Source organism: Lissotriton helveticus, chromosome 4_2 (genome assembly GCF_964261635.1).
Source record: "Lissotriton helveticus chromosome 4_2, aLisHel1.1, whole genome shotgun sequence".
Taxonomy (NCBI): Eukaryota; Metazoa; Chordata; class Amphibia; order Caudata; family Salamandridae; genus Lissotriton; species Lissotriton helveticus.
In genome coordinates, this window is record NC_136064.1 from 56561918 (window position 1) to 56585832 (window position 23915).

Sequence of the window (23915 nt, forward strand, 5' to 3'; positions counted from 1 at the left end):
CTCGGATGTAACAGGACATGAAGCACTGTTGACTAACAACTCGGCTCTAACAGAACATGAGGCACGGTAAACCAACAACTAGGCTGTAACAAGACGTGAAGCACTGTAAACCAACACCTCAGCTCTAACAGGACATGAAGCACTGCAAACTAACACCTCGGCTCTAACAGGACACGAAGCATTGTAAACTAACACCTCAGCTCTAACAGGACACAAAGCATTGTAAACTAACATCTGGGCTCTAACAGGACATGAAGCACTGTAAACCAACACTTCAGCTCTAACAGGACATGAAGCAGTGCAAACTAACACCTCGGCTCTAACAGGACACAAAGCATTGTAAACTAACACCTCGGCTCTAACAGGACACGAAGCATTGTAAACTAACATCTGTGCTCCAACAGGGCATGAAGCACTGTAAACCAACACCTCGGCTCTAACAGGACATGAAGCACTTCAAACCAACACCTCAGATGTAACAGGACATGAAGCACTGTAAACTAACACCTTGGCTCTAACAGGACGTGAAGCACTTTAAACCAACACCTCGGCTGTAACAGGCCGCGAAGCACTGTTAACCAACTGTAAACCAACACCTCGTCTGTAACAGGACATGAAGCACCGTATTCCAACTCCTCGGATGTAACAGTATATGTAGTTGGCTGTGCCAGAGTTTTTTTGCATTAGCTAATGGCAAAAAGCCCCCTAGGGCATCATGGTGCATGTTGGCACAAGAACAGTCATCTTGGAATGTTAAGAAAAGCCATTCCAAGATGACCGTCAATGCCTATGCACATGTGTATATGTGCTGTGCCATTAAACAAGTGCTTAATTTGCTAAGTGAGTTCTGGTGCTCGGCACCGTCACTTAATTGTCAGCACCGGGGCCTGTGACAGTCTGCCACAAGGTGGCGCTGTCTGGTTAATTTAGAGAGGACCACAACAATTAATTATTAACTTAACATACATTAAAAATGAAAATTTCCTGCCACCCAAGCCATACTTATAGCTTTGAGTCCAAACTGTCGCACTTTAAGAAGTGTGAATGTTAGTACTTGTGTTGTTACTATCATTGGCAGCGCTGGCAGGGGCAATGCGTGCTACACGGTGCAGTGGCCTCCTTGGACTTATTTGCAAATTAAGCACTGTGTTAATACCAAGCCAGCCACGGATGAGTATGGAAATGTGATGCACGTTTTAGTCACCCCAACAAATTAGCATTTTTGGGAGGGCTCTGTAGAAGTGTTCTTTTCGCACTTTCCTGAGCACCTAAATTGGATATAAATACATTTGGTGTAAGTAGTGCAGAATGCTGTTGTATCGATCAGCCAAGCTTTTTTCAGGATATTTCATTTATGTTATCATAGTTTTGTAACAGGAAAAAATAGAGATATTACAAATCCCAAATTCAACAATGTTTCTGCCCCCACACATGACGAATGCGTGCAGCTGAATATATTACTACACCACAGAGTTAGGAAGAGTACATCACCACTGCACATGCATTATATCAATGCCATTGTTTCTGTTAAAGAATATATGCATTTTGCGTGAATGCTGATAGAATGTAAACGATAGGCACAAAGCACTATGCACATGTGTAAGTGTAACTTACTTATGTGTTCTTTACGTGTACATTTATTTATACGTTGTGAAATCAGCCATCAAAATACAATTTATGAACTAGAGGTAGTGGGAATGCTCAAACAGCTAGCTGAAACCAAACTACTTATTGTAATTCTAAATACCATTTCTGGCCCACCATGAGGAGGCGAAGGATTCCAGTAGAAGAATGCGAAGGGCCGAAGATCAGTCAATTTCACTTGAAAAAGGCTTTGCAGTTTTCTGCCAAACGCACAAAGAGATCAAACATTTGCAGCAGCATGTGATGGTCATAAGAGAGTGAACCATCAGCTTGAATCTTGAGAGCTATGCAGATCTCGAAGGAGCGCCTTAAGTAGGGCGATGAATTTAAAATGCTGTGTGTGATACTAGTTAGGTCAGAACAGATGCAAACGCATATTGAATTTATTTTAGTTTAATCTGCTTTCCAGTCCCTCGAAGAACCGGGGGCTTTAACAGCACAAGAAGCCCAATTAAATTCTGGGCCTCAGACTTTGATTGTGCCAAGACTGCAATGGTCGACTCAAAACGTAGACACCAGGCTGAGACTGCCGCGTTAGGTCTTTTGCTGTCATTTTGAAAGTTGTGTCTTTTTTATTACATGCTCTTTACCTGCATGTTCGATCTTCCTGGGCTTGCTCCTCAGTGAGTGCAGCATATTAAGAATAAAGCAAACACAAGGAGATGATGGACGGAGCGCTGAAACTTTTCATACACTCACTCCCAATCACAGATTTGGGTTGAATCCATCATCGTTCTTTAGCTCACGGCGCCACCCCAGTTCAGACCCCGCCATATGCAAATCATGGCTTGGCAGTTCAGGCTGGACGGTGCCCTCGAGGAACAGGGTCAAGACTGATTTGCATATGGCTGGGTTCGAACTGGAATGGCATGGTGCGCAAAAACACGATGGATTTAGGCCCAGATCTCAGTACAGCGGTGAATGTATGACATTGTTCTGCATTCTGTCCATCAATTGTTCCTTTTGCATTTATCACCCCGAGTGGGACGGGTATGCCCTGTCATGGGTCCCGTGATCTCTATGCCACTAGAGTCAAGCTATCCTTACTAATGGGGGTGAAACCGGTCCTAGGATGCTTGTTTCCAGTCCAGGGTCTGGCAGTTCGGGCTGGACTGTTCCCATGAGACACAGGGTCAAGACTGATTTGCATATGGCTGGGTTCAAACTGGAATAGCATGGTGAGCAAATAAACGATGGATTTAGGCCCAAATCTCTGAACTGGGTGAATGTATGACATTGTTCTGAATTCTGTCCATCAATTGTTCTTTTTACGCATATTAAGAATAAGCATAAACAATCTTCTGCTTCACATTTTTAACTTGTCATAAATTACACCCCACTGACATTGATAGGATGGGTAGAAGGGGCAAAGGCAAACATGGTTTTCGGTGGTTGGGTTCATTTCCAGGTTGCAAGATTAGGTGCATTTACGGTGGAAGGCAGTAACATGCTGCTTATCAAGGGTAGCTGAGAGAGACAATCAGAAGAGAACTTCATTTTGGAAAGTATCACGACGGTGTGATGGCTGCCACTGACACCACTTAAGAGTGTCCTGGTTGTGTTTGGGGTAGTGATTGGTTGCTTGCTTGTCAGAAGAATCTAACCTTGAGGAGGTGAAGAGCTACTTGGTTTTGGGATGATGGCCACGAGACAAGAATCAAAATAGAGTTGAAAGCTTTCATCTAGGTTGCATCAGAGTATAAAATAATATGCTGATTAGGCAAGGTTGGCTTTTTCTGCCAGAGAAGTTAAAGAGTAAACATATTCAATTTACAGACAGTGGACATCTAGGTATCTGAGCTGAATATTATTGGTGGCAATCAATGGATGCAAGGCTTGAAGTGTTGGTAAACAACTCCAATTTGTGGATTATACTATCATTGAATTTGTGATTTGGTTCGTGAAAAATCTGATTGCGTTGACAATCTGTCTCATGAAGTGAGAGAATCAGAAGTTGAAGAAGATTGTACAGAGCACTGCTTAATTTGAGCCGCTGGTTTTCAGTGCTTGGCACCGGTACTTAATTTGCAACTCCAGCACTTATGACAGATTGCCATATGGTTGAAGCTATTTCTCTAAATTAGAGATGAACACAACAACAGTTCTTTATTAATCAATATACATTAGAAATGACTAACTCCTGCTGCACAAGATACTCTTACAGCTTTGAGGGGCGGGAATAATCTGAATTGTCACAGGTGTAGGGTGAGATTGTTTGGAATTGTGTTGGTTATGGCATTGGCAGCGCTGGCAGGGGCAATGGGTCATGCAAGCTGCGGTGGCCTCCTCACGAGGGGCCTGGCACTTACTTTCTTACAAGTTAGGCACTGGTAAAGAGACCTTTTTTCATCTTAGAAACCAGTGAGCTGAAGGAGGAGCTGCATTAAACACAGTAAAAGGAGGCTGCACCTACGTCACTGCAGACTGTCACTAGGCCCAATTATAACATTATGCTTATGCATTCATTTTGCGTGCAACCGAAAACAAGGCACATCGGGCTAGAAGCACGAATATTTGCTTGCAAAATACTGGTTACAATTATTTTTGCGACCAGTAAAGATTTATAAGAACTGACCTATGTATTAACAGGTCAGTTCTTAAAAATCCGAGTTGCAGTGGATCGCAATTTGACCTTCCTCATGAATATTAATGCTGTAGGTCGCAAACTGCAAGTTAATACGATTGGAGGTCATCATAGGAATGGTGGCCTGCTGGGTTCTTCAGACCACCATCTCTGGGATTGCATTTAAGTGAAGCAAACTTTAAATTAATGTTTACTTTTTCCTGTTTAAGGGTTGCCAGGGGTCTCATAAACCTTTGTCTACTCTTCAACGAACATACTTGTTTTACATTCACAAAGGAGAAGGACTTCCAAGTGAGACCCTCCTCTTTGGCAAATCCATTGCCACTTTCAATATTTCTGATGCATTAACAACTGATTCAGAATTTTGTTTTAGGAATTCTGACATCTAATGAAATAGAAATGAGAGTTAATAAATCACCCATGTGGCTGGACTTTAGCAAACCCAACTAACTCATCTCATTTATGATGTTGGCATACTCGAAGTCACAATTAGTAGGTGTGCCGCTTCGGCCCAACCAGTTTACCATTTTGTTCTCTTCCTCAGGTTGGTTATTATGTAACAGAGGGATTTCTTAAGCACTATCACATATGGGGTAGCTTCTGGAGGGATCTGCAAAGTCTTGTTGCCTAACCTTGAGGGTTAGCCCTGCTTGGGGTGGTCGAGTGCCCAGCTTTCCCCTGATATAGGTGCAAGGATCTGTCCCCAAATGCCTGGAGGGTAGATTAAGGTTTTACGAAAGGGGATGATGGACGGAGCGTTTGAGCAAATCAAACACTCACCCCCAGTCAACTGATCTGGGTTAAATCCATCACCATTCTTTAGCCCACTCAGCCACCCCATTTCAGACATGGCTATATGCAAATCAGTCTGACCCTGTGCCTCATGGGAACAGTCCAGCTCGAACTGCCAAGCCATGTCTTCCATGGACCGGAAACAAGCATCCTGGGACCGGTTTCGGATTCATAATCCTCATCAGCCAGGCTATCTTGAATCCAGTGGCCAAGTGAGCATGGGACTCACGTCTGAGCACACCCTGCCACACTTAGGGCGAACAAAGCGATACAAAAGGGGATGATGGACGGAGCGTTTGAGCAAATCAAACACTCACCCCCAGTCAACTCAATTAAGGTTTTGCCTAGACTGTAGATCATGGGTTGATGGCAGGCTGCCCAATAGGTTAAACTGATGGTTTAACACGTGGACCATTGTTCCCTTTTAAAGCCATACTCATGTTCTGTCCTTATCTAGTACCATCAATGACACAAGGAGGGGGGCTTGTGGCCCCAAAGCTTCTGTGACCAGCCTTACCAAACCCACCAACAATCAGTAATTTCGGTAATGCATCAATGCTTTTTAGTACTGCTTGAATGGTTTCAAGAGATTTAGCCAGGACTGCCTCTACCTGAATAATAGCATGAGAGAGAATATTTGCAAGTGGACCGGATGGAGGGGAGGGTAACAACTCTATTATTGCTGCAAGAAGGTTTTGAGTCGAGAGGCCTCTTTAAAATTGTTCAGTGGCTTTCTACTACCAGTATTTATTGGGCGCCCATAGCTTTTTTCTTTTTTGGGCGCGGAGAATCAATCGATATAGCGATGTCATTAGGGAGATTACTTGTATTATTGACTAAGTCCTCGTTGAGGCACATGGGTTGGCAGACACATTCCCAGGTTTGTTGGTTAGCGCCGATGTAGAACAAGGGGTGACCATATTGTTGGCAATGTCTTGGGCTGATAAAAGTACTTTCTTGGTGCCCCAAAGGCTTTCTTCAACATTTTTGATTTCTGTTTAAAGGACACCCCTAGCATTGGTGAGGAAGGTGGTTATACTGGTGGTTAGAGATCAATCCTCAAAGAGGACAAGTGAGTGACTGATTTCCTTTTACCCATGGTAGAGGGATTCGCCTAAAACACTTATAAACGCACAGCCAATATGTCAGGATACGGTCAAAGAAAAAAAAACCAAATGGGTCGACCCAGCCCAGCCTCGACCAGACGCGGATGGGCGCAGAGGGGTCAGCTCTTAGCATAGTCTTCGCCTGCACATGCTCCTGGCGCGTCCTGTGCGCATCCTATGCTGCGGTAATTTGTTTGCTCATTATTAGAACTAGTTGGTGTGGCGTTCTCCTCTCCTGATCCGAACTGTTAGTGCCTTGACCCTCATATTTGGATTTAGTGTTGGCTGAGCTCCTCTCCTGTTCTGGGAATACACATATTGCTGGCAGGACCTGTTCACCATTGCTTGTTAATTGCTTCTTAATCGTTGGATTTCGCTTGCCAGCCGGACTTGCATTGCAGGCAGCTCTGCTCTCTGGTTTCCTTAAATGCTATTGTGCTTTGCAGTGACAGGCAAGCATAAGCAAAAGCAGCACCATGTTTCTTCTCCATCCAGGGATTGGGGTGACTGGAAGGGATGCTTTGCACTGGACTGTTCTTTGCATGCCTAGAGGAGGTGCCGGCCGAGAGGTGCCACCCCGGCACAAGCCCCAAACACCATGTCAAGCGTCCCGTGCTAATTTGTTGGTGCTTTAATAGCGCTGGCTTGTATGGCGTGCTGCCGACCGCTCCTTTAGGCAGGCAAAGAGAGGTGGAAAGCTAGATGGGTGCTGGGAGACGAAGTTCCACAAGCCTCAAACACAATGTCAACCACTGGGTTTTCCACATCATACGCCAAGAACAGAATTCAGCTTTGCAGCTACTTTTGGATAAGCATGGTGAAAAAGAGGACGGTCCAAGAAAGCCACCCCCAATCCCTACAAGGAGAAGCAGTATGGTGCTGGCTATGCATATGCTTGCCCGTGACTACAAACGGCAATAGCATTCGATGAAACCAGAGTGCAGAGCTGCCTGAAATGCTAGTTTAACTGGCAAGCATAATCCAACGATTAAGAAGCAATTAACAAGCAATGGCCATACCAGCAATATTGACAAACGTGCGTGCCTGACCAGGAGAGACGCTCAGCCAACACTAAACCCAAATATGAGGGTCAAGGTAGTGACACTAACCGTTTGAACCAGGAGAGGAGCTCTGCAGGTACATAACCACTAATAACCCTAAGCAGGAAACAAGCCCCATACATGTATAACCTATAAAAGCGTATCGGGCACATTTAACAACTGCCAATTACGTCCTGCCAGCTCAGAAGGGGGCATGATCAAGATCCTCAGCCTCCCCGTACCATCAATGGTTCAGAGCTTCCAGTACTCGCCACACCGGCACCATGTGACTAGCTCAACTACAGTAAATTTTGTTATTCAAATTACTAGTACACCGAAAACATCTCAAGCCAAATCTCTCTTCGGCTTCATACATCATGCCCTCTAAAATGCAATACTTAGAGACGATTTTAATACAAAATCTACAGAAGCCAGAGCTAGAGTCAAAGGCTAGGATAATGTGGACGGAATTGGTTCTGGTCCAAACTGATGGACAGCTCTACAATTCAGAGTCATGGAGGAGGGAGTCCGTGCAAATATCAACTTAAGTCACCCAAATGGCTGCTTTAAAGGTTGCTGAAACTGTTCGTACCTCTCAAAGGCACTGGAGCTGGTTCTCTGACAGAATGCCCAGGGACCATCCTGGAGGGAGGCCACTTCAAAGGATTAGCAGTCTGAAATACAGGAGTAACTTGTTTGCTGACCAAGGTGACAGACTATCTGTGGCCCAGGAACAGCTTGGCCCACACAGACCATACTACCGTCAGGCTTCCCCTAACACAAAAAAAATACCGTGAATTCTAGCACTTGTAAGCACATCATCTCGCTCATATTTGGATTTAAACCATGAATGATATTAAGAAACGATTCCACCATCAAACCCGGGCACTTCCTTTCTTAAACTGCTTCGCTAACATTTTGTTTTCTGATATTATGGTCACTATCATCCCTGTCACCAACCATCCAAAGTAAGTGCTATGAGAAAATGGCTTACTTGATGGCAATGATAATCAGTACTTTCCTTCTGCGACAGCCACCATGTGTGATAAAAACAAAGACCTCTCCAAAAGAACCAAAATTGAAGGAAGATACCCATGGTAAATACTACCAATCATTTATTGGAGATAGGGGTCTATTCTCCAAGAGATTTCAGGCTTCTTTCATTCTACCTAATGAGATTTCCAGGCTGGTCATCTTAATACAGAAGACTCTTTGGTGTACAGGGTACATCTAATATCTACAAGGCAGGAATGATGTTGGCCAGCTTGAAAGATGATGATCAACTGAACAGTAGATAAGGTTGTCGAGCGTTTTACCAGAGCACCGTGGAGGAGTCTACATAAGAGATGCTTCCAGTTTTACTCACGGGGCATTTGTTACCACAGTAAGAGACTCGAGTTGTGGCTTCAATATTTGAACAGCAGCCGATCCCGGCTGGGCAGGTTGCGCTGCTGGTCCGGTGTAGCATTTGGAGCTACATTGACAATTTTGGAGATAATATTATTTTACTGCCCAAGTCCTGAGGAGGCCTTAAGAAATACAGGCTGAAACGCGTCGACTGTAGTTCATATTGGCATCACTGAAATATTGAACTGATTAAAAGTTTTCTTCTTTTAAAAGCCTAAATTTGAAAAGGAAGTATAAAGGGTGTTTCTTCAAAGGCTTTCTTGTGAAAAAAAACCGTGATGACCAAGACTAAGGAATAAGGCTGTATAATCATGTGCCATATCTTTCCTTGTTTACAAACAATTGGGCACTAGAACCTAATACCGGGTTCATGAGATAAATTGCCATATTATCTTTATTTACATTTACGTTTGTAGATATTGTGTATATTGTATAGAAATGTATAATGGAGATGGCATGAGCTTGGGAAGAAATAGTACGAACACTAAGTAACAGACAGGAGAACAAGGAGGACTAGGGTAGAAGGGATTTGAACGGAGTTCCATGGGATACACAGATAGATGGGTAGGGATCCTGCAGGTTTTGCCCTTTTAGGAGTTGATATAAATGAACCAGGCCCACACCAGCAGTAGTTAGGGGGGAAGGTGGGGGAGGGGGGGAGATGGGAGACCTGTGGTTGATATTGGAGAAGGCCGGCCATTGGGAGCAGCGTGAGTGGCCATTTGTATGATGTGCTTGATTCGATGTCGCCCGACTTCGGGGGGGGAGGAGGGGACACAGAGCTTAGTCTTCACGAGAGAACTGCTCAAGGGGGCCGGATGATTGGAGGTGGGCTGCTGAGATGTGCTTGCGGCAATTACCAGTATTTTGTGTCTGAGATGCAGAACGAGTTGATCGTTGGGGTTGGGGGCTAGGGGGATAAAGAAATGCAGATGTTAGATCGCCTTGTTGGGCACATGTCACTATTTCCTTTTGCACTTTCCGTGTTTGAGCACCTCCTAGCTATCGCCGCCCGGCCTCCGGGATGTGGGCTAAATGGCTGTGTAACGATTGCTTCATGATATCTGCAGGGCATTTATAAGTGACGGGACAGTCGATGCAACGGATTGTGTGTTTTCGAATTCTGCAATAAAAATAAAGTTAAAAAAAAAATTGTATAGAAATGTATATATGTTCAAAGAATGATTCAAATGTATACATGCTGTGATAAAATGCAAATGTAAAATAATGTAGAAAAGAAAATGAAAAATCATAAATTTATTTTTCAACAAAAAATTGGTTTACTAAAATAAGTTTTCAAACCAAGATTTGCTTTATTTTTGAATTATTGATTAGATAGTAAATGGATGAAGCGAGATAGAGTGATATTTTGACTAATCCATGAAGTAGGTTTTTTAAACCTAAGACAGTTAATTAATGGTACCTGTCTTAAAAAAAGTCTTTCGAATTGTTACCATAGGCATCATTTTGTAAAAGTTTGAAAGATGATGATAGACCTATAGGGGGGAACATCTTCAAGCCACAGGCAGAGGATCTAATATCCACAGGGCAGGAGCATGTCTGGTCCATGGGGCAAATCTATTATTTATTTATTTATTACAGAGTTTTGTGGAGCGTACGAGTTGCCTGTTGGTTACTTCAGAGCGCTTATGAGTTTAAAAGAGTCTGAACTTAAGGTAGTTATAGTTCAATTGGTAAACTATGGGCCAGGACTAATATTCTTCACCATATTACCATTGTGCACAAGGTTCAGTTGAAAATAAATATGAAAGGCTCTGGTTTCAAGCCTTCCTCATGTAGTTGGACTCCGCCCTTAGCTATGAGCTCACCATATTCCAAAGTTTAGGGCCCTGAACTTCCAGAGACCTGCCTTCGTGTCTGTTCTATGAGCCTCCATTGGGCAATTAGATGAGCAAAATACAAAGTGCAGGATTTTGTTAGGAATGTAGGGTGAGATCAGCTTTGCCAGATATCTTGTGAACTGGGCAGAGTATTTTAACCTTGATCTCAGAGTCCATGGAAGGCAGTATATATCTTTCAAAACAGGCTTTATGTGGTCTCACCAATCCTGCCTGCCTGGTTTGGAGGCTGTGTATTCTGACAATGAGCTTTGAAGTCTGGTAAATACTATTTTGCAATAGTTTAGACTAACCATGTTCGAGCCCTTGTAAACTCCACCCGATGATCTGGTTGGAGGAGTGGCGGGACTCTTTCAAGAAAGGGTTGCAGGCAGTGCTTAATTTGAACAACATTAAGTGCCAAGGCCCTCATCAGGAGGCCAGTGCAGCCTACACCACTCATTGCCTCTCTACTAGCGCTACCAATGACAGTACCAAACCAGCTACTAACAATCACACTTCTACAACTCTGACAGTTCAGACTATTCCAGGCCCCCAAAGCTATAAGATTAGCAAGGGCGGCAGGTATTAGTCATTTTTAACATATATTGAATTAGTAAACAACTGTTGTTGTGCTCACTCTAAATCAGGCAAACAGCAGACTATCATAAGTGCCAGTGCTTCCAAATAAGTGCTGGTGCCCAGTGCCCATTGCCCAGCACCGGAAACCACTGGCCCAAATTAAGCACTGGCTGCAGGTCGATTCCCTTAGAGTTCCCTTATTATCTATTAGTCAAGACTGCCTTGGTCTACAGGGCAGTTGTGATATACAAGGCAGATGATGTAAACCTATTGGCAGGGGCACCTCTGGGCTCTGGGCAAATTATATGTTTTCTACATTAGAGGTCTACTCTGCTCTCGTCTACAGAGCAAATCTAAGATCTAAATAGCGGACAGCAGTTGAAATGTATTGCTGGTGTGCAGGGTAGAAGAACTCATACTTTAAGGTGCTGGGGGATGAGAGGCAAGACCAGGAAAAAAAACAAATATGCATAATTTGGTGTGGGGAAAAATAATGCTGCATGTATACTCCTCTTTTTTCTTTGCAAATTCGGAAAAGGGAGGATTTACTGCACACACATGGTAAATACCTCACACTGGGGTAACGGTATTTACAACATTTAGTACAGACCACATTCTATTCCAACAAAGTCGCAATGAGGGACTATGTATGTGTATATGTATTATTTTTGAATTGTTAAAAGCTGGCCTGATAACAAAAGCTGTCTCTACACTAGCCCTTCAAATGTCAAGATGTATAAACCTTGTGATACTTATTTCACTGATGTGTATAATAAAAAAAAGCTGCCCAGACAAGTACCCTTATAATACTCGGCGAAGGTACCAATATGAATGAAACCTATTGCATGGATCGTATTCGTAAACTTTAGTCTGGCCCCTAGCGACAGAAGCAGGCCACGGCAGTAGAGTAAACACTTGTAACAGCTGCTAGATATGCATGCCAAGTGCGATGAACACCTACATACTAACAAGAATAAAACAAAATACTAAAACTTTGCACCGTGCTCAGTTTTATCAAATACATGGGACCGAGTACAACAACAAACCTAACTCTGCAAAGCTAATAGATAAAGAAATATAATTTTACAAAAAAAAACAACAACGCAACAGTATCAACTGAGCAGAACCTAGGAATATTTACTCTCTTCAAGTGACCTATTCTTGTGGACAAGAACAACTAACGCACCTGTGGACAGCTAAGGTAGCTGGGATAATACACTGAAATGAATTGGGAATCGAAAGGAAGAAGCAGCACCTGAGACATAACCATTGTCGTTTCACCTGACTTTGCAATGTAAAACATTTGCCAGGCAGCATGCGGGTGGCAAAAAACACCAAAACAAATCATAAACCTTTCTCTTAGTCAAAACTGTCCGAGTGCCGAATAACTATACCTCTATAGTGGAAAACGAAAAACATACCACGGATCAAAAGACGGTCCAACAAAATAAAGCTGTACATATTCAGTTCTAAGGCAAGAGTCTTCCCCACCAAGTCCCCAGCCCCACCGTCTTACAGATACAAGTAAAAATAAAAAAAGACTAGCAGAGCCATAAAAAAACAAACCAAAGAGAAACCAGCATTTGCAAAGCCCACAGGTCTGATGTTGACCACCAGCCTTTTGGTTTGTCTATGCTTGTTTTGTTTAGTCATGGATTTTGCACAACGTTATTGCTTAGGACGCTGCTGGTCCCTCATCAACCTAAACAAAGCATAGACTGTGAGCAACTTTTTTTTTTTTTAAATCCCGAAATCACATATGTTACCATAGTAATCCCTGGCACTGAAGGGAACTACTTTGTGTATCAATGTGTTCCTTCTGAAAGAGTTGAATACCATCACTCACAGTGAAGTTAGTCAATGGCTTAAGTGGGCTGACCCAAGGCTCCATGCTCTAGTGTACGGAAGAAAAATGTGAATGACATAATAACAGGCCAATGGACGAAGAAGGTTGGCGGAAAGCCCGTATAAGTAAGCATATTATACATATAATTTTAGTACAATCCTATGATCTTGGATCATGCCGTACCTTAAAAATCATTTGGAAAAAAAATACACTGGATTATCAGTCAAAATAGTGAGTAGCCCTATCACCTTCCGATACAAATAAAAACACGCGCAATCCAAAGCTCAAGTCTTCCTGGATCCCAACAGGGATCAACTGACCTAGCTCTTACTACATACATCTGGTCACTGCAGTAAAATGTATTTCACCACAAAAACAGATCTCAATACTTGTACGTCTTCTAGAGGAAGAATCCACCCTACACAGCACATCAAGTTGTCATAGTAGCAGACAATTGCTGAATCATGACTCGTCATCATGGTCAACAAACAACACTCATGGCCTTTCCTCGGTGTGCAGAGCACTGATCCAGGGGTAGGTACACAGAAAAATAGAAAACCCCAGGAAGCTTCCTAGAAGTTGAGCAGAGAACAGATTAACACAAGAGTGAAAGCAAACACACACAATCACTGCCTGCATCTGGACAGTGGTGCTGATTAGAGCAATAGTCATATAAGCACTGCAGAGGACACATCACTGCCACCACAGTGAAGAGGCCAACAAATAACAAGTAATCGCTTAAGCTACAAGCATGTCCTTGTTCAAGGGCGGAACAAGTGCAGGGAAAATCCCATGCATATTGTAGTGGCTTGTTTGTGAAACATGTTCCTTCCTTGAAAATTTAAATATAACAGGACAGTCTCCAGTTTTAAATACAGGAATACGTATGGCACCCTCAGGTCCCAGGATGTCAAAATAATTGTCTGCCTTGAGACAGCTTTACACTAAGGGGCACTATTCCCATGACAATAAATACATCTGTATTGGGAAGGGAATGTCTCCTGAATGGCACTTGGGGAGCATGCACACCTGCCCTCAAAGCCTCAGGATATTTTTGATTCTTGCCTTCAGCACACACGACAATCATACATGTACGCTGATAAACCCCCAGTGAAACGGATTGCAATCCTGATCTGGGCCTGAAGTGCACACCAAAAGAGTGTACCAGAACAAGTGGTGATTCTGTGAGGATTCGTGATCAGTCCAATATCTGGTTTGGAACTGGCAGTGAAATGAGGTTGGAAACTCGTTATACCTCTTGGTTCCTCCAAGATTTATTTCCAAACATGAGTGATCATAATAAAGCAAACTTTTCTAAAGAACAACCAACATGTGTTTCGCCCCAAGTGGCCTGTAAGCCGGGGCTTTTTCAAGGCGTTTTTTCGGCAAGGTGAAGAAATGCCATTTATTTTCGTATTTCCAAGACTGGTCTGTTTCGTTCTATAATCTAGGGCGTTAAAACCACTTGAGTGAGCGTGGTAGTTTCACAATGTGGTTTGATCTAAAAAAACAGGGGACATCTTTGTCCTTATCAATCGGCAACAGCTATTATGATTCCTCATGTTTGGTAATAAAACTTAGAGAAACCAAGAGATGAAACGAGTTTCCAACCTCGTTTCTCAGCCAGTACCAAACCAGATATTGAACACTGGACTGATAACGAATCCTCACAGAATCAGCACTTGTCCTGGTACACTCTTTTTAGGTCTCGCTAGACGTAAGCAAAAAGCAAAGCTTTTTGCGTCTAGCGAGACAACTATAGTAGTTACTTTTCGGGGAATGAGGACAGCAAAGTGCCACGCGCATTTTGAGGCCGAGATTCGACCTCGTGAGCGCGCACGCCCAGCCCGGCGCCGTGCACGTCCCCTGCCACAGTCACACACATGCACAAGCAGGCAGGAAGGGCCACACAGACACGCGCGCGCCCCCCCGCCTCCCCGCCGCACCCACACACGCACGCACGCACGCACACACATACATACAGAGACACCACCACCACCAAACCCCCACCCCCCTCCGCCGCATACATAGAAGGGCCCCCGGCCGCCGCATACATCGGGACTCACCGGGTCGGCTGGCGCTCGGCGGCGGGCTGGTCTCTCCTTCTCCAGCGGGGGCTCCATCTTCTGCACGGGGCCCCCCGCCATGGCTGGCACGGCATCTCCGGTCACAACAGGCTGAGGCAAAGCTTCCGCGAGGCAGTGGGAGTGGACACACCTCTTTCCGGCCCCGCCCACAACTAGGCGGCGGGCCGGACATCTGCTTCCGGTGTTTTCCTCCGGGCTGCGGCGGTGATTGTTCTCTCGTCTCCTCCTGTAATGCACCGTTCGCTCCTCTTGTATTTTGTTGTCTCACGATGATCACTTTTGCCTCATGTAATGTAGCATTTGCTTTTGTAATTTGTTCACTTGTAATGTTCTTAAGGGAGGGCTGTTTCTCGTTTACTTATAGAACAGAACAACTCTTTTAAAAATGGCGCCTTGACCCAGAAGCTGGTGTTTTTTATGCAGCATAATCGGTTTTGAAGATTGTTGTTTTGCAGGATGTGGTAATAAAATGTAAACTAGTTTCAGAAATGTGTGCTACATTATTCAAGCATGATTTTTATTAATGGCGAAAATAACCCTATTTTATTCTTTTGCCGAACAACCACAGTTGCCATGCCCTTGAGCAGACGGTTCATGTGACACAGTGACTTGACTGGCACTGTACTGGGTAAAAGAGCAGTCTCAGCTGTGACCCCACCCTTTTGTCACATGTTTGGTTAGTAACATAGGGCTGCCGGCATGGCTTTTCGCGGTCTCTGGAACATTTCAGTCAGTGCAGCGCATGTTAAGTCAGGCCTTCGGGAAGTCACGTGTTTGTCTTTACGATGATTGCGTTAAGTGCACATATGGGCTCTGGCGCCGCGTTGCCATTCTGGTTTCCCAAGTCTGCTGTGTCGGTTGTGTTGAATGGCGCTAGCCATTATGCCTTTGGCAGGTCAGTCTCCGCTTTTGGGCGCCACGGGGAGGTACTGCTGAGTCTGACACGAATCCACAGGACTTGTTGCTCTCTTACTGTATTTCCCGTTTCCACCGCATGTGCAGGACTATTTCTGCAATCAGCCTTCGTGAGTCGAGTCGCCCCCAAATTCACTTAACTAGTTCCGTCAATTTATTTTGCTTGCTAGACTAGTGTTCCTTTCTGAAGTGGCATTGTTTATGTGCTGTGCCTGTGCCCGAGGAAAAGGCGTGACCAGGAATGGGTTGGACAGAGAAAATGCTATCACACGAGAGTGATTAAGCCTTCTTTTTGGAAGGAAGTGACCTTTGAAAACCTTAAAGTTCGTTTTCTTAGAAATATGAGTAGTCGAAGGCTGGGCGTGCTGCTGCATTCCTCGGCTTTGTCACCTCTGGAACAAGCAAACCCTTCTCGTGCAGCTTGAAGAAATGGAGCCGCACTTGTCACTCTTGGGTAATAAAAAAGCGCACACTGTTGAGTCTGTCCTGGATGTGGCGAACAGCCTGCAGATATCTCTGACCCCAGAACCGACTGCGGAGGAGCAGAGGCTCCGGGCCCCCGAAGTACCACCTTGTGAGCAGAACGTAACCGGGTAGGTATGAAGAGAGCTCCTGCACGTGTGGGGTGCATACAGGGTTGTTTTGAATGCACTTTCTCTTTTAGCAGCTGCCCACAACTGAGTGGGCTCTCGTGTTTTTTGACCTGTCTCAATCAAACATGCAGCCTTCATCTTTTGTGCCCATTATTTATCATGCATATTAAATCACTGTACTTAGAGTTAAGAAAAAGATGTGATCTCAGACAAGTATGAGTTATGATAGACAGTTCAGATGCTGGCGCAGCTCTTTACATTTATTAACCCTTGTACAATCTAAGCCCTAATGGAGAGGCATTTTTTGTGTGCAGAATTTAAGCGTTGTGGGCCTCTACTTTTTAGGCAAGTTGGTGCATATATCTTTGGAAACTATTATTCGATGACACAACACAGCTATCTGTGATTATACGAAGTGTTCTTTGGCGACTAAACAAAGTGCTTGCTCTGCGCATTCAGTGTCCTGCAGGCACAATTGTTTGTGGGCACAGCTCCATGCGGCTGCATCCCCATGAAGACACAGTTCACTGCTCATATAACTCTATACAGGCTCAAGTTCTTGCCAATAGATTTCCACGTGAACACGTGAACACAAACTGCACGTGTAATCAAACCTATAGTTTGGCAAACATCCCTGCACAATCAACTCCCTTCAGACACACCTCCCTGCTAAACAAGCATTTGCAATGCAATAGGTCTCGCAGTTGTGAGAGTTTGAGCTATTGGCATTTTAAATGACAGTGCCTTTTATTTATGTATTGGTTTTTAAAACTTAAATAAAAGGCATTGTCATTTACAAAGCCAATAACTTAAACTCTCTCAAATGCGAGACCTATTGCATTGCAAATGCTTGTTTGGTACTGAAATTAATGGGTAAGGGGTTCCCCATTTCCATGGACAAGGAGTACCATAATTATTTACATTGTTAAACAGGTTTTAGAAGAAACTGGGTCCATTAGCCCTCTGAAGTGCACATCAACTGCACCCTTCCTTTTCTGAGATCACCGAGCAAACACCAGTGGTAGCAAATTATTATAGTTACAGTACAGAGCTTCATAAGGGTTATCTGTACACGAAGAGGTGCTTGCCAACCATTCTTGTTTTAAATGGTCCTTCATTCCATCCATTCATTATGTGGGTGATGAATGGATGCTTATGCTATGTACACTTATGGCACCGGTACAGACGGGGGAGGGGTGTTTTAGTGTTTGAGAGAGAAAATCTCAAGGCGGAAGCTTATGTTCTGTAAAGCCACCCACGCACATATACGCTATGGAATATCTGTCTGATGTCTCAAAACTTTTTTCCTCTGACTGCAGTTACAGGAAAAAGGTGGCAACCTTCCTCTGACTTCATGACTCATTTCGCACATCGTAGGTGTTATTTTTTGCAACCAAAAGCTGATCGAGTTGAGCTTCCTATCAAGTCTGCAGGAAGTGCCACTTCATGCGTTGGCTGTCTACCTTCTAGATTACAACATCGTACCATTTGTTAACATGGTACTAAACAAACAGAAACTTGTATGTACTAATGCAGCTGAAGGGACCTCAGCTGTAAACAGCCCTGCCTCCTTCCATCCGTTATACTTTACCTTATGGTCCTGCCTTAAAGGGTGAGCCTGCATATGAGACTAGTGCTCCTCCACCGTCTTTTCACATGTTCTGGCTCTTATCTGAACTATCTATTGTCATATCTTATGCACTTTGCAATTTTTACACCATATTAATTATTCATGCTTTTAAGTAAATTCCTGTATAATTCGTTTCCGTGTTATTTTCATATAAGCCAAGCACAGATTTTTAGCTTAGGTGTTTAAATCACGCCGTTCATTAGATCGATCACGCCCCTTTGAGACCCCCCACTTATTCATCCCACTTAAAGCCCTGAGTCTGGACATTGCCCTTTTTATAGAATAATTGTGAAAAATTATAAGCGGGAGGGGTCGATTCTTTTTCCCCCACTTTGGCAAAGTGGTATTAAGAAGTTCAAAGACTCCTGGTCTACGCGCATGGGCCTTCGCGTAGATGCCTGCACTTTGTCAACAATTAACAATTTCATACTAACCATGTCACCAAAACGCTTCCTCGTGTTTGAAAAACGTCATTTTCAAAATCGAGATGACTGGGGCAGCACACTTCCGGTTTTGCACTAAACTGGCGTGAAAAGGCCACTTCGCGCTCAGTGCAGTGCTTACACTCGGGGTAAACTGTCCTACTCCGGCAGCCGTAGGACTGCGAATAAAAACTGCGCAGCAGCTGACGGGACCGGAAGCGAGTGACAGGGCGCTGGCGTCACGCGGAATAAACGCTCCGCAGGCGCCACGCACGAGGCCCGCGTGCATCGGTGAAGGAGCGAGTTAATGGAAACACAACAGCGCTCGGAGGCACGGTGGCGCGGCCTGGAATGGAGATACACGCTGAAACCATGCCCCTTTCCAGTGAGGCAATCCCGGCGTCATAAACCCTTTCTTGGAAACGGAGAAGCTGTGAAGTACATGCGCGTTGCCAAGTTTGTGTGGCTGGCCTGTTGCACGGTAGCCATGCCCGAGAGCTGCAGATGAAACGAGTCCAGCCAGGGATCAGGGAAAGCTGATGCCGTTTCAAGCCGTGAGATCAGAGCCCAAGGTCACGGCGTCACTCGCTTTCAGAGGCACAAGGCCTGGTCGCCACTTCGGACCAACCAGCTACTTATTGCAGAATGGGCACATGGCCCAGAGCTGGAAGGGCTGTCAATACAAAGCAGAAGAGGGTGGGGTTCCAAGAAGAAAAGAAATCTGAGGAACTGAACGCGTTTAATGGTATTCTGATTGGGAAGGAAATGTTAAACTATATTTATTCGTACAAGTGCAGTGCGGAGTGGCCTAAAGTCGCCCCATTAGGGTTTATTCCTCCTCCCCAGTAACATCCAGCTGTAAATGGGGCCATGCTCATGCTAGGGTGACCAACTGGCATTGGTGCAAATTCAGGACAGTGAGTGTAAAAATTCAGGACAAAGGGTCAAAATTCAGGACACAAATTCAGGACAGGAGGTCAAAATTCAGGACAAAACTTCAGGACAATAGGTACGTTTTACAGACACATCAGAGGTCGTGCAATAGTATATAAGTAAGCCCAGCCATTTCCAAACATATTCAACCATTTGCAGACATATCCATCATGTATTCTTCCATCTATCATTTCACTCATCCATCCCTTCATCCATCCCTTCATCCATCTTTTCACTCATCCTCCATTATCCATCCACCCTTTCACCCTATCCATCTGTACACTTATCCATCCACTCTTCATCCCATCCATCCATTCACTCATCCATCCAGCCATTTACCTTTTCACCAATCCAGCCACCCTTTCATTTACTAATCCTTCCACCCATCCACTCTTTTAGTCATCCCTCCATCCTCCCTTTCGCTCTCCATCGACCCTTTCACTTAGCCATCCTTCCTTCCATCCATCCACCCACCCATCCATCCATCTACTCATCCACTCATGAATCCATATATTGACCCTATCACTCATCCATCTATCATTTCACTCCTTCACACATCTATTCATCCTTTTGTCCATCTACCCTACCTTTCACTCACTCATCCATCCTTATATCCACCCTTTCACTCATACGTCCATTCATTTACCCTTGCACTTATCAATCCATCCATCATTTCACTCATCCACCCACCCACCCATCCATCATTCACCCATCCATCCACCCACCCACCCACTCATCCATCCTTTCACCCACCCACCATCCAATCCACTCATTCATCCTTTCACCCACCCACCATCCACCCACCCACTCATCCATCCATCCTTTCACCCACCCACTCCTCATCCATCCATCCTTTCACCCACCCACCCACTCATCATCCATCCATTCATTCACCCACCCATCATCCATCCATCCATCCTTCCCCTCATCATCCATCCATCCACCCTTTCATCCATTCATCCATCCATTCTTTCACCCACCCATCCCCGCATCCATCCATCGCCTCATCCATCCATCCCCTCATCCATCCATCCCCTCATCCATCCATCCATCCTTCCCCTCATCATCCATCCTTCCCCTCATCCATCCATCCTTCCCCTCATCATCCATCCATCCATCCTTCCCCTCATCCATCCATCCTTCCCCTCATCCATCCATCCTTCCCCTCATCATCCATCTATCCCCTCATCCATCCATCCATCCTTCCCCTCATCCATCCATCCTTCCCCTCATCCATCCATTCTTCCCCTCATCCATCCATCCTTCCCCTCATCCATCCATCCCCTCATCCATCCTTCCCCTCATCCATCCATCCTTCCTTCCCTCATCCATCCTTCCCCTCATCCATCCATTCATCCTTCCATCCATCCTTCCCCTCATCATCCATCCATCCTTTCCCTCATCATCCATCCTTTCCCTCATACATCCATCCTTCCTTCCCCTCATCCATCCATCCTTCCCCTCATCCATCCATCCATCCCCTCATCCATCCATCCTTTCCCTCATCCATCCATCCTTCCCCTCATCCATCCATCCTTCCCCTCATCCATCCATCCTTCCTTCCCTCATCCATCCTTCCCCTCATCCATTCATCCTTCCATCCATCCTTCCCCTCATCATCCATCCATCCTTTCCCTCATCATCCATCCTTTCCCTCATCCATCCATCCATCCTTCCTTCCCCTCATCCATCCATCCCCTCATCCATCCATCCTTTCCCTCATCCATCCATCCTTCCCCTCATCCATCCATCCTTCCCCTCATCCATCCATCCTTTCCCTCATCCATTCATCCTTCCATCCATCCTTCCCCTCATCATCCATCCTTCCCCTTATCATCCATCCATCCTTCCCCTCATCATCCATCTATCCTTTTCCCTCATCATCCATCCATCCTTTTCCCTCATCATCCATCCATCCTTCTACCCACCCACTCATCGTCCATCCATCCTTTCACCCACCCACCCATCCATCCATCCATTCTTTCACCCACCCATCCATTCATCCATCCATTCTTTCACCCACCCATCCATCCCCTCATCCATCCATCCTTCCCCTCATCCATCCATCCTTCCCCTGATCCATCCTTCCCCTCTGCCATCCATCCATCCTCTCATCCATCCATCCTTCCCCTCATCCAACCATCCTTCCCCTCATCCAGCCATCCTTCCCCTCATCCATCCTTCCTTTCATCCATCCATCCTTCCCTTCATCCATCCATCCTTCCCCTCATCCATCCATCCTTCCCCTCATCCATCAATCCTTCCCCTCATCCATCGATCCTTCCCCTCATCCATCGATCCTTCCCCTCATCCATCCTTCCCCTCATCCATCCATCCTTCCTTCCCTCATCCATTCTTCCCCTCATCCATTCATCCTTCCATCCATCCTTCCCCTCATCATCCATCCATCCTTTCCCTCATCATCCATCCTTTCCCTCATCCATCCATCCATCCTTCCTTCCCCTCATCCATCCATCCATCCATCCATCCCCTCATCCATCCATCCTTTCCCTCATCCATCCATCCTTCCCCTCATCCATCCATCCTTCCCCTCATCCATCCATCCTTTCCCTCATCCATTCATCCTTCCATCCATCCTTCCCCTCATCATCCATCCTTCCCCTCATCATCCATCCATCCTTCCCCTCATCATCCATCTATCCTTTTCCCTCATCATCCATCCATCCTTTTCCCTCATCATCCATCCATCCTTCTACCCACCCACTCATCGTCCATCCATCCTTTCACCCACCCACCCATCCATTCATCCATCCATTCTTTCACCCACCCATCCATTCATCCATCCATTCTTTCACCCACCCATCCATCCCCTCATCCATCCATCCTTCCCCTCATCCATCCATCCTTCCCCTGATCCATCCATCCTTCCCCTGATCCATCCTTCCCCTCTGCCATCCATCCATCCTCTCATCCATCCATCCTTCCCCTCATCCAACCATCCTTCCCCTCATCCAGCCATCCTTCCCCTCATCCATCATTCCTTTCATCCATCCATCCTTCCCCTCATCCATCCATCCTTCCCCTCATCCATCCATCCTTCCCCTCATCCATCCATCCTTCCCCTTATCCATCCATCCTTCCCCTCATCCATCCATCCTTCCCCTCATCCATCCTTCCCCTCATCCATCCATCCATCCCCTCATCCATCCATCCATCCCCTCATCCATCCATCCTTCCCCTCATCCATCCATCCTTCCCCTCATCCATCCATACTTCCTTTCATCCATCCATCCTTCCCCTCATCCATCTTTCCCCTCATCCATCATCCAGGTACCCTTCCACCCATACATCCAGCTATTTACATTTCTCTCATCCATTCTTCCCCTCACTCATCAATCCATCCATCCTCTCTCATTATCCATGTATTCAATCTTTCATTCATCCATTCACCCTTTCACTAATTCATCCAGCCATTCACCCATCCCATCACTTACTCACTCGCCCAACCTTTTCATATTAATTTTGAGCTGAGCCCTTTTGAGAAGAGGCCCATCAAGAACTTCACCCTCGCTGCAGGAGCCATTGCAGGACTGGGACAGAAGCCACCCAGGGCAGAGACAGGATCCACCACAGAGGGGGGACAAGAGTCATCACAGGCGGGGGGTGGACTGGAGCCAAAACATGGGGGGACAGGAGCTATCACTGGGGAAGGGGGGCAGGAGCCATCACAGGAGAGGGAACAGGATCCACCAGGGTGGGCACATGGGTGGGCATGCAGCATTCTAGTATCATCTTGGGCTCCTCGCCCCCTCCTGCACAAGAAAACGAGAAGACAGGCTCTCTGTCCAAAATGCCATCCCCCACTGTGATGTACAGTACTTACAGGAGATACTCCAAGAGAACTGATTTAACTGATTATCCTCCACACTTTGTTAATCAGTGTGGGTGCGATTGTGCCATTTCTTTATTTTATTACATTATAGACTTCGTGTTTGAAGAACCAAGGTTTGCTTAGAATTTAGAGACAGTAATTAAGCTCTGTGACCGGTGTAATCAGGGCCGGTTCTAGGATGTTTGGGGCCCTTGGTAGAAATGGAATGTGTGAGCCCCCCTCTAAATAGCAGAGACGTGACCATTCGGGGCTGTTTGCATCTGAATGGATGCCCCTGCTCCTGAACCTGCAGCCCCTCCCTCTCAGTCACCTTCGAAGCACCTCTTAACAGGTCATCAAGGGCTGGAGGTGTGAGGGCTGCCATCCCGCTGTGCCTCTCCAATGCTGCTGAGTATCTGAGGAGCTTTGGTGCAGCATCAGAGTCAAGAAGGGGGGTGGGTGCAAGCTGTGCCGGCGTTAGGGTGGTTGGACCTGTGCCCGGTTAAAATTACGGACAAATGGCGTCCGTTAAAGAATCCTTCACGGACAACGGACAGACGGCCGAAATTACGGACTGTCCCTGAAATTTACGGACGGTTGGTCACCCTAGCTCATGCCCAAACAAAGGACTTGCTTCAGGAGCGCAGTCAAAGGGCACCCACCT

The 23915-nt window shown here is 45.5% G+C and overlaps 1 protein-coding gene across 1 annotated transcript in view; it reads right to left on the reverse strand.

The window, feature by feature from the left end:
* The window catches only part of AR (androgen receptor), a 530339-nt gene that overhangs the window by 317286 nt on the left and 189138 nt on the right, over window positions 1-23915 (reverse strand). The gene's annotated exons all lie outside the window — the stretch shown is intronic.